Source organism: Taudactylus pleione, unplaced genomic scaffold (genome assembly GCF_031769625.1).
Source record: "Taudactylus pleione unplaced genomic scaffold, aTauple2 ptg000585l, whole genome shotgun sequence".
Classification (NCBI taxonomy): Eukaryota; Metazoa; Chordata; class Amphibia; order Anura; family Myobatrachidae; genus Taudactylus; species Taudactylus pleione.
Window position 1 is genome coordinate 2,340,049 of NW_028284987.1, and position 12,311 is coordinate 2,352,359.

Here is a 12,311-nt window from a genome sequence, read left to right on the forward strand (position 1 = left end):
TGACATCAAATGTGAGGAATGTGAGAAGAGTTGAGTAAATATAAGAAGAGAAGGTATTATAAAGATGGTAAGGGGAAGGGGGAGGATAGTTTCTATTAAGAACCCAAAGACCTAAACAGTGAGATTGCAATCTGAGGACACAGGATCTTGGATCAGGCTCTAGAATGTTTGGCTCCTCTTCGAGCATACTCAAGTAATTGGAATAGATTAGCGATCAGTCTAGGGATATTTTTACTAATGGGTGGTTTGTCAAAGCTGACAATGATCAGCTGCTTTGGCCAATAGTTTTAAAACGGCAACAGGAATCAATGCTAAATCAGGTTTTCTCAGCATCATTTCCTGTTGCAATTTTAAAACCATTGGTCAAAGCCGCCGATCATCGGTGGCTTTGACAAAACTCCTGTTCATAAATGTACCAGATCATGTTTTAGTTGTCTATTAAGATACCAGTCAGTGGATTTAAATATGTTTTTTAAAATGACAATTTGTACACTGGTGCCCATGGATTCAATATAAGTGCCCTATTTAATATAAAATTCAATGTGTACTTTTAATTCTTCTAACTGAAATATATATATATATATATATATATATACATACACTGTATATATATATATATATATATATATATATATATACACTGTATATATATATATATATATATATATATATATATATATATATAATTAATGGAACAGGAATGTGAGCGCCAATTGTGCTTGTATAACCTTGTATAAATGATGTGCTAAAATATAAAGTGCCAAGTGAATAAATATAATAATAAGCTCCCAGAAATTGCTATCTGATCGCTATATTTCAATAAGTGTTACCACAATGCATAAATGTATAAAATATACATGAGTAAATAAATATATAGGGTGTATAAAATATAAAAACAAATTTATTTATAAAAAAATAATACACCTTCCCCTTATAAAAAAGGGGGAAATTTATACAAACAACATAAAATTGTGCTAATACAAGGGTAAAAAAATACTTTTAAAAGATACAAGTAAATGAGATTAAAATATGCTTATCTGATTATGGAAACTGGTAAGTTCACGAGAGAAGGTAAAAGGCTGACACCCATATTTGCTGGGAGTGCTTGATATTTTTATTTTATATAAGTAGTAAAATAAGAAACAGAGAGTGGACCTATAACAGGAAGTCTCTAGACTGAATTGGCGCTGTAGTCTTCATTTGCACACACACACACACATATATATATATATATATATATATATTAATTATAGCATTTATCTTCCAATGAGTGCCTGATCAATTAGGCAATAAAATTAAGACCTAATTAATTCCATGTTGGCAGTGGCCGCACAGCTTAATTAAAAAAGCTTGTTATCTATCCAGTGTTGGGGGAAGTTCTTAGGCACAGTCATCTGGTATTCACTCTATGTGACCATGTAACTTACTGCTAAATCCTTTATGTACATTGTGCTACAGCACCATATGGGTATCCTGAAGAGCTGCATGCCATTATGTTTAGAGTCTTCCTTGCATTCCCCACCATCCAATGTCTCCTTTACACTCCACGAACATCATTAGATCATTAGATGACAAGGCCAAACATGTTACTTGTATAACGTTTGATACTTGCTCATGTGCAGTATTCATTGTTGGAAATGATGTGTCTGCAGGTGTTGATATTGCAGAGTTATGTGGGCACACACCAGTGAATCATTTAAACCAGTGGTTCCCAAACCCTAGGGTGCCGCAGTGCTGTTACCAGGGAGTCGCGGACCGGAGAGAAGCTGTTGCCAGCTTTTTCCCTACCATCGGCATCGCGTTTGGATCCAGAGCCAGAGTGGAGGCGGGGCGGCGGTTAGGCGCTGTCACAGGAGAGGGGACGCAGCCAGAGGGAAGCTGCTCTTATCACTATTGGAGCCGGAGGCATGACGGGGCGGTGCGGGGGGCGGCGGTCAGATATGATTGCGTAGGAGCAGACTGTGGGCTGGGCTGCCTGTTTTGATGCTGTGGCTGGAGGATCTGAGGAGCTGAGGAAACAGCTGCGGCGCTGGAGCTCTGTAGTAAAGGTAAGCACTGTTAGCTCCTGTGGAAACTATAGGGCGGGGGGGAAACAGCTGTGAGTGGCACTGTCTGTATACTAACTATAGGGAGGGGGTTGGGGGGAACAGCTATGAGTGGCACTGGCACTGTCTGCATACTAACTATAGGGAGGGGGTGGGGGGGAACAGATAGCTATGAGAGGCACTGCTACTGTCTGCAACTTGGGTCAAAAAGGTACTGCTTGGTAAATAATTTGGCTTAGAGGTGCCTTGAAAAAATGAAGGAGACCCTAAGGGTGCCTTGAACTGAAAAAGTTTGGGAACCACTGATTTAAACTATTAACAGCCCAGTTACTTAACCAGTGGTATTGGTTTATTGAAGTATAGCAGGTACAGCCATACCCACACTTACATGAACACTGGTAATGGAGCGGAGGTTCCATACAGCTCACCAGTCTATGAGTATATGATACTTAAGGGTAGTGGTGCAGGGATCTGGAGCAGCTTTATATCAGGTAATTAACCAGGTCTCTCATAGGACCTAAGTAGGAGACTTCTGTCTCCCACTATGGGCCGTATTCAATTAGAAGCGAAAAGTCAGTTTCGGTGATACTTTTTTGCAGATGACATCATTTTTGCTGGTTTCAACTTATCCCCGTATTCAATTGTAGCGTCTTTTCGCCGGCACGATAACGCAATGCAATGTAATAGGCAAAAAAGTTTCGCCTATGAATACCCGGTGGAAAAAAGTGCAGAATTGGTGTTTTGGGGTGCAATGTTGCGGAAACCACCCTGCACCCTTTGGACACCACCCCTGACGCTGACTGCGCCAAAAAACTCAAACCCCCCCACAAAGGACACCCCAAAAAAACACTTTGAAAAAATGGGCAAAAAAATTCAAAGTGGGGGTACAAATTCAAAAACTAGCGAAATAGCCTTTGGGGGGTCTGTAAGAAAGGGGGAGGTGTATTTTTGATTGCAGGTGCTTGTCGAAGGTGCGTTTTTGGTGCTTTTTAATGCTTGACTTTAGACATTTTAAAATATGCTTGCACCCATTTTCATGTAACCCAAATTTGATGGGAATACTTATTTCCCCCCCCAAAAATAGCAAAATGCTATTCTTCACCACTTACTCAAAGACGCTAAATAGCGTCTATTGAGACCATTTAAAACTCCAAATACCTTTAGCAGGGCTATTCGGGGGTACCCATAGTGAACCCCATGTCAAAGCATCTTTAGGGGGGTGTCAGCCTGATTTCCTCAAAACTGACTGAACTTTTCGCCAATTTCAGTTTCGCCGGTTCCCATTTTCGCACATTTGCAATCGAATACAGGGATACGCGCGATAACTTTTGGCCGGCAAAACCTCCGATGACGGCGAAAAGTTTGGCCTCTGACTTTTCGTTTCTAATTGAATACGGCCCTATGTCACTCTAATCTACACAGTACAGTAAAGAGTAATGACAAGACGACCTCTGCACATGCTCAGTAGTGATCTCAGTGGCCATCTTGGAACAGGGCAGTCTGTACAGTAATGCACTCCTCTTTCAAAATGGAGATTGTCCTGACACAAATACACACCGTGCTCTTTGTTTAGTAGCAATAGAGGGGCACTACAAGCGTAGTAGCCTAGTGCTCTGCCTGCATTATCAAACTACTATTAAGTATCACTTGTAATTTAAACTAAAGGCATACTCACTGACTTTTCAGGAATCCTTTCCAGGAGTAGCCACTCAGATTAGCTGCTGCTCTCAGCTTCGGTGGGTGGGGCCAGACTATAGCGGTCATTAGGCCGCACCCCCTTCACAGCAAAAGCCAGCGACTTGCGGGTCCGTGAGGAGGGGGGGGCAAATTTCCCTGAAAATCTTCCCATCCTGCCCACTTCACTAGGAAGTGGGCAGGCCGCGGGAGATCAGCCTACTCTATTGAAAAATTGGGAGCCTCCTGCGACTCCCTGGACAGTTTGACTAAATGCAGTACATATTACAGTGCTAGATGAAACAAGGTGTTATTCTACCATGTATCATGAAGATTTGGCTATTAAGCAGGTGACTAATATGAAAGATTACACTCTGGGCAATGAACATATTACTTTTTTTTATGTGCGGTTAAGATTTTAGTTTCATTTGTTTAAAAGATAATGTTGTGCTGCCACTTGGATGTTATAACACCTTATTAAATATTGGAGCAAAGATTGTGAATTGGGGGTTGCCAAGGCTGCATTTTACTATTAAATTAGGTCTGCAATTTGTCCATGCCAGCTGGCAGCGAATAAATGGCTAAATCATTGCCGCACTACTATAACAGTCTCTGAGGGAAATGAAAAAGATTTCATTACTTTAATCTGGTTACAAAGTTGTATTAGATGAATTAAAGCCGAAGTTATTTTATTTTAAACAAACAGATATGGTACAGTCAAGAACTTTCTTATCCATTATACAGAACACTGAATTAATTAAATGGGCGCTTTATGTAAATAATATCTTATGGAGTCAGTTCTATAAGATTAAATATAATAATAATAATAATAATAATACTACAACTATTACTGATAATAATAATAATAATAATAATAATACAACTATTACTGATAATAATAATAATAGTACATTTTTCTTTTTATAACCTCAAAATCTCCTTTACATAAAGTTTATTTCCTCTTTTGTCATCAGAGCAACATTACAAACCAGAAATACAAAGATACTATTCACCATTGTACTGCTTGCTAAATTAAGCTCTTCTCTGCAGTTTTGGCAGTGGGATTTAAAACAGCAATCGTATTAGATGCAAAATACACCTGGTTTTGCATTTTGCACAGCCCCTGCATCGCACGGAGGAGGCGTACTGTGCGGTCTTTGCCCCCCCAACATAAAATCATTCGGACGCACCTGTACACATGCACGTTGCATAGTAAATTATACAGGCACTCAGCATGCATGTGAACTTGTTGCAGAATATCAGATTTACATGGCTGATCTGTTAAATCCCCCCGTGTCTACCCCCAGCTGCCTCTCGTCGCCCCTTGTATGTTATCAGCAGCCTGCAGGTATGGAATTGGGGACAATCCACCAGTTAATTACAGCTGGTGTACTGGCAGGCAGTGGCAGACATGGACAGACCGCGCCAGCGCAATTTGAATCTGGTGCCGGTCGTAGCTCGTGGACCAGCAGACAATCAGGAGTCGCCACTGCTGATTGGCTGCCGGTCCGCAAGCTCTGATTGCCTCGTGACCAGCGACGCTGTCTCTCCATGACTGCCAGCCAGTGCACCAGCTGTAATCAGCTGACGGGTGGCACCAGATAACATTCCTGACATCCGAGCCCCCCTCGATGGCCCTTACCTTATGTGCGCTAATGGGTGCAGGGGGGGTGGCGGGCCACAGAGGCAGCTCGGGCTCCATAGCAGCCACACCCCTTGTACCCACAGTAGGAACGCCACTGTTTGCATGCATGTTAGCAAACAGTAGGGTCCTTTTCAGGATCAATGGAATGGGGTTATAGGCATCAACAATGTAAACAAATAAAGGCTGCAGGTGTACTTCAGGGTCTAGTGTGCTCAACCTGGACAACGCCTAGTAGCTGAATGATGCTATGGAACTGTCATGGAAGCCTGTTTTTCTTAAATTGCATACATAAGGAAGTGCATTGTAATGGTTTGCAGTACATTGTGAATTTATTTTATATGATTATTGTCTGGGACTATTGGTTTCAAATGGATTAAATTTGAGTTTGCTCTGCTTCTTTTAATAGCACGCATTAAATCTCTGCATTCTAATCAGTGAATTAGCATCTGTCTCTTTTACTTTCTTACTAGGTTTTTGTAAATTGATTTATTCTGATCGGTGTAAAAGCAAATACAAACTGCAAGATAGTCAGAACAGAACAGGTTTCTATAGTAACAAAGCAAGTCTACCTCCCACATACTGCAGTCTTCGTAACTACAGATATTATAGCGGTGATATGCGGTACTCACTTCAGGTCATCTGAAATGAATACAGTGTATGAATGTGTACAGTGATAAAATGACAACCCTTATCACAGATGGGATGTAATTTACATACCGGTGGTCGGGATGACTGCGTTCTGACACCAGTCAGAATCCTGTCGCCAGCATCTCAACTGCCGTCATCCCGACTGTAAGTATTGGGGTTAGGGGAAGGTTAGGTTTAGGCTGCAGCGGGGGGATGGGTAGAATTGTCGCTCCAGTTCTTGCCTGCCATTCTGCAGACTTCGGTAGTGGAGCCCATTTAAATAATAGTGCCTCAGGGCCATTTTTGAAATTCAAAGAAGGCCGCCGTGAGACAATCATCGCCCCACCTCTTCGGCTGGCTTACATAAGCCAGCGTGAGAAGGCAGCATGGCAGTTCGATGGCCGGGAGGGAGCAATGTAGAGCTCCTGTAGAATGAAGACGGCAGAAGTCCTAGTGGGTGGCAGCTATGCAAAAGAGCTGACACAGGCTGCTGCCCACTAGGTGAAGACACCAAAGCCCTGGTGGTTTGGCGCCCGCCAGGTGGAAATGCCAAAGCCCTGGCGAGTTGGTGCCCGCCAGGCGAAAATGCTGAAGCCCTGGAGTGGCAGCGGCCACACAAAAGAGCTTAAAGGCCCCGTTCCCCCAGGCAAAGACACCTAAGCCCTGGTGGGTTGGCACCCGCCGAGTGCAGACTTGGGGTGGCGGCAGCCATGCAAAAGAGTTTAAAAGCTGCTGTCCTCCAGACGAAGACGCCAGAGTCCTGGTGGGTTGGCGCCCGCCAGGTGAAGACACCGAAGCCCTGGGGTGGTGGCATCTATGCAAAAGATCTTAAAGGGCCGTCCCCCAGGTGAAGACGCCAAAGCCCTGGTGGGTTGGCAGCCACAAGGCAAAGACACTGAAGCCCTGGCGGATTGGCACCCACCAGACGAAGATGCTGAAGCCCTGGTGAGTTGGCACCCGCCAGGTGAAAACGCCGAAGCCCTGGGGTGGCGACACCAAAAGAGCAAAAGAACTTAAAGGCCACCATCCCCAGGTGAAGATGTAGTAAAATAAAATATTACAATATTAAAGTGTATTGTGTTTATTTTAATATTTTCTTTACATGTGGACTACAGGTGCCAGTGGGCCCTTATGCCCGCATGCTGGTACTTGTGGTTCTCTTGTGGCTCTCCAAGTACCAACATGCTGGGACCTGTGGTTCACCTACAATACAATATACACAATCAACCCGGCACCCACCGCCAGGGGTGCTGGGGATAGCCCCGGGGTGCCCTGGAGAGGGGGACCACTTTGTTGGGGGGTGGTCCCCAGTTCCCCAGGCATCCCCAGCCTGGGCTGACTAGTGGTTAATGCTTTGGCTGGGGAGCCCGGTGAAAGTGCTCCCTTGGCTGTGGCATTAGCCCCCCGCTAGAAAAAGTCAGGTGCTGGTTCTGGTTAATACAGGGGGACTCTACTCATTTTTCCCCCTTATTTCCAGAACCAGGACTGGATCAGAGCTCAGTGCTGGTTGCTCAAAGTACGGGGGAACCCTACTTAATTTGTCCCCTATATTTTGGCAACCAGGGCTGGTTCTGACTAGCCTGGTGCTGGTTGTGCTAGACACGGGGGACCCCTATGGTTTTTGTCCCCTGTATTTTCACAACCAGGCCCAGCAGTGAAAAGCTTGGGGCTGGTTGTGCTTTGGGGGGGAACATCTTTTTTTTATTTTACACATTCAATTTTTAACATACATGCATGGATGGATCTCACTGATGCGTCCATGCATCTGTGACTTATTGATATTATTTTCTCAGCTGCATGCCCAGTACCGGTGAGCCCTCTGCTGTGCACTGCCCCACTGCTCCACACTCCTGCTGCTACCACTACCCTGCATCCCTACAGCCTACCCCTGCAACCGTCTATCACTCTGCACCTCCCAAACCACCTTATGTGTGCCGACACCTCTTCCACCTGCGCTAGTGTACAATTTTGTTGCCCTTCTTCCCTGCAGGTTGCATGGTATGCTCCTCCAAACCCTGAGAGTTAATAAATTGTAAAAATGCAATGAAATTCCATAGACAAAAAACCTTACGGTTTCATATGTCCCATGATCTGAATTTCCACAAAAGCTACTAAATTTCGGCCACTCAAACTTAGAAAAGCAATCAAATTCTGATCATTAAGGCTGATGCCTTAATGGATGCGTTCCTTGCGCAATACAGATATGGTATGCCATCATTCCCTGTGGTTAACTACAGATTCAGCACTCTCACAGAATGAGATTGCTGTCACTCACAAAATGGTAGAGCTGCTAATTCACACAATTGTGTGCTCATTAGAATACACACATGCAGTCTATGCAACTGAGGTCTGAGCAGAAAGGCATGGAGAGGGGGAAGATTAAGCAGTAGAGATGGGGGAAACCAAAGTGATTCAGTGGGTGGAAAACAGTGGTGCGGATGGGGAGGGACGACAAAGTGATGCGGATGGGTGAAAAACAGTTGTGCGGATGGGGGTAGACAGCAGTACGGATGGGGGGAGACAGAGTGGCACGGTTTGGGGGGACAGAGTGACGTATATGGAGTGCTACAGAGTGGCCTGGTCCTGGGAAGACAGAGCAGGGCAGATGGGTAAAGACAGATTGGTGTGGATGAAAGAATACAGACTAGCACAAATGGGAGAACACATAACAGTAGGGATTGGGGAAAACAATTGGTGCGGATGGTGGGGGAAGACAGAGTGGTGCAGGTGGGGGGGACAGAGTGGTGCAGAAGGATGAAGAAAAGGGAAGATAATGTACATGCATAGACAGAGTATAATAGTTTTAGCAATTAGGGAGCTGAATGTGTATTCTAAGAGATAGATGTATGGAGTGAGAAGGATGTTGCAATCCAGTGGGATTGTTGTGGTGAATGTGCCACATAACTGCTCAGACCTCAGTTGCATAGACTGTGTATATTCCAATGAGCACACGACTGTGTGAATTAGCAGCTCCACCTTTATGTGAGTGACAGCAATCTCATTGTCTCATTCTCAATGTCACTGCTTTTTTTAAGTTTGAGTGGCAGAAATTCAGTAGGTTTTATGAAAATTCTGATCATGTTTAAGAAGCCTCAATGGGACATGTGAAACCGTAAGGTTTTTTGTCTATGGAATCTATTTTATGGTCATATATTATCAAATGTCACATAGAACAATGAAGTATGGGCATGAGGCAACACACCAATAGCTATAAACTACACTTTAGAGTAGAATGAGAACCAGTAATATGCAAGGTCTCAGGAAGAATGAAGAACTCACATATAACATGAAAATGGCACTAGTTGCAATTTACACATTTCTTTTACTGACTCTTATTATCAGGGCCGCCATCAGGGGGGGACTGCGGGGACTCCAGTCCCGGGCCCGGAGAGAGAGGGGGCCCGGGTAGCGGTGGTGTGACATGCAGTGATGTGCGGTAACGCACATCACTGCTGGAATGCATCGGGAGCAGAGAAAGACCTAAAGAGACTTGGTGGCATTTAATACATGGAGCCCGCCGCAAGCCAATCATAGCAGCTCGCGGAACGGCAGCCAGCCAATCAGCAGCGGCCACTGCTGATTGGCTCCAGTTCCGCGAGCCAATCACAGCTCATGGAACAGCATCCAGCCAATCAGCAGTGGCCGCTGCTGATTGGCTGGCTGCCGTTCCGCGAGCTGCTATGATTGGCTTGCGGCAGGCTCCATGTATTAAATGCCACCGAGACGCTTCATCTCTTCTCTGGCAGCTGCCGATGCATTCCACCACTGACACGCGGTACCTCACATATCACTGCGCTGGCTGTCCTCTGAGCTCCCAGAGTCATGGAGATGGCCGAGTATCCAGGTAAGTTTGGGCTCTGTTGTAGGGAGGGAGTGCCTAATTTATGTATTATATACAGTGTATATATATATATATATATATATATATACAGTCAGGTCCATAAATATTGGGACATTGACAGAATTTTCATATTTTGGCCTCTATTCACCACCACAATGGCTTTGAAATGAAACAAACAAGATGTGATTTAACTGCAGACTTTCAGATTTAAATTGATGGTAATTACATCCAAATCAGGTGAACGGTGTAGGAATTACAACGGTTTCTATATCTGCCTCCCACTTTTTAAGGGGCCAAAAGTAATGGGACTATCAACTCAAAAGCTATTTCATGGACAGGTGTGGGCTATTCCCTCATTATTTCATTATCATTTAAGCAGGTAAAAGGTCTGGAGTTGATTCTAGGTGTGACATTTGCATTTGGAATCATTTGCTGTGGACTCTCAATATGAGATCCAAAGAGCTGTCACTATCAGTGAAGCAAGCCATCATTAGGCTGAAAAATCAAAACAAACCCATCAGAGAGATAGCAAAAACATTAGGTGTGGCCAAATCAACTGTTTGGAACATTCTTAAAAAGAAAGAACGCACCGGAGAGCTCAGCAACACCAAAAGACCCGGAAGACCACAGAAAACAACTGTGGTGGATGACAGAAGAATTATTTCCCTGGTGAAGAAAAACCCCTTCACAACAGTTGGCCAAATCAAGAACACTCTCCAGGAGGTAGATGTATATGTGTCAAAGTCAACAATCAAGAGAAGACTTCACAAGAGTGAATATAGAGGTTTCACCACAAGATGCAAACCATTGGTGAGCCACAAAAACAGGAAGACCAGATTAGAGTTTGCCAAACAACATCTAAAAAAGCCATTACAGTTCTGGAACAACATCCTATTGACAGATGAGACAAAGATCAACTTGTACCAGAGTGATGGAAAGAGAAGGAAAGGAACTGCTCATGATCCAAAACATACCATCTCATCAGTGAAGCATGGTGGTGGTAGTGTCATGGCATGGGCATGTATGGCTGCCAATGGAACTGGTTCCCTTGTATTTATTGATGATGTGACTGCTGACAAAAGCAGCAGAATGAATTCTGAAGTGTTTCCGGCAATATTATATGCTCATATTCAGTCAAATGCTTCAGAACTCATTGGACAGCGCTTCACAGTGCAGATGGACAATGACCCGAAGCATACTGCAAAAGCAACCAAAGAGTTTTTTAAGGCTAAAATGTGGAATGTTATGCAATGGCCAAGTCAATCCCCTGACCTGAATCCGATTGAGCATGCATTCCTGCTAATGGGGGGCATACTACTGGGGGGCATACTACTGGGGGCACTGCATAGGGGACCCTACTACTAAGGGGACTGCATAGGGGGCACCACTGCTGGGGGCATTGTGTAAGGGACACCGCTACTGTGGGCATTGTGTAAAAGGGGCACTACTGTGGGCATTGTGTAAAAGGGGCACTACTGTGTGTCGTAACATAAATAAGAGACACTACTTTATGGTGTAATGTGAATCAGGTCCTATGTGCGGTGTAATGTGAATAAGATTGTGCACTGTGACTCCTTGGGCCGTACTGTGAGTCTGCTGGCCGTACCCCACTGGGTGGGTGCACTACTTTTCATTTCTGCCACTGCTGTGTGGCAATGTGTCATAGATGTGCTTTATACTGTGGTGTCTGTGTCGTTGTGCTGCTGCTTTGTCGCTTAGTAACCAGTCAGCTCACTGCAACCTTTGGCCAATAATGTTGAAAACAATATTATAAGCTGTGATATGGTCTAAATTGACTGGAAATTAATGTTATTGAGGTTAATAATACTCTAGGAAGAAAAAAAAGACCAATTTATGTGATTTTAGCTTTTTTTGTCAATTTTTGTAAAAAAAATCCAAATCCAAATCCAAATCCAAAGCCAGTCACCGCAGTTTGGCAAATCCAAATCCAAATCCAAAGCCGGACGACGAATTAGAACCAAATCCAAATCCAAATCCGGCAAAAATGGTCCGGCGCACATCCCTAATATATATATATATATATATAGTGTATGTATGTATGTGTATATATATATATATACACAGTGTGTCTGTATGTATGTGTATATGTATATATATATATATATATATATAATTATCACACACATACATGTGGGTAAGTTCTGTTACATTACTTGCTGTGCTGACACTTACATGCTTTTAATTTAATATATCTAAGCACCAGAGGCTTTTGTTTGTGTATATATGTTCTATGTATAATTATATATACACATACACACACACACACACAACATCTTGTGCTTAGATATATTAAATTAAAAACATGCAAATAAAAATGTCAGCACAGCAAGTAATATAACAGAACTTACGAACGATTAATCTGTGCCCCCAATAGGTCCAGCCCTCCCTGTCTCTCACCCCCAAAGTAGCTCCGCCCACTTATGCCCCATACCCCGGGGCGAGGGGGGCCCTGCCTAAT

The 12,311-nt window shown here is 43.8% G+C and overlaps 1 protein-coding gene across 1 annotated transcript in view; it reads right to left on the bottom strand.

Moving 5' to 3' along the window:
- The window catches only part of LOC148481322 (uncharacterized), a 126,272-nt gene that overhangs the window by 50,089 nt on the left and 63,872 nt on the right, over nucleotides 1-12,311 (bottom strand). The gene's annotated exons all lie outside the window — the stretch shown is intronic.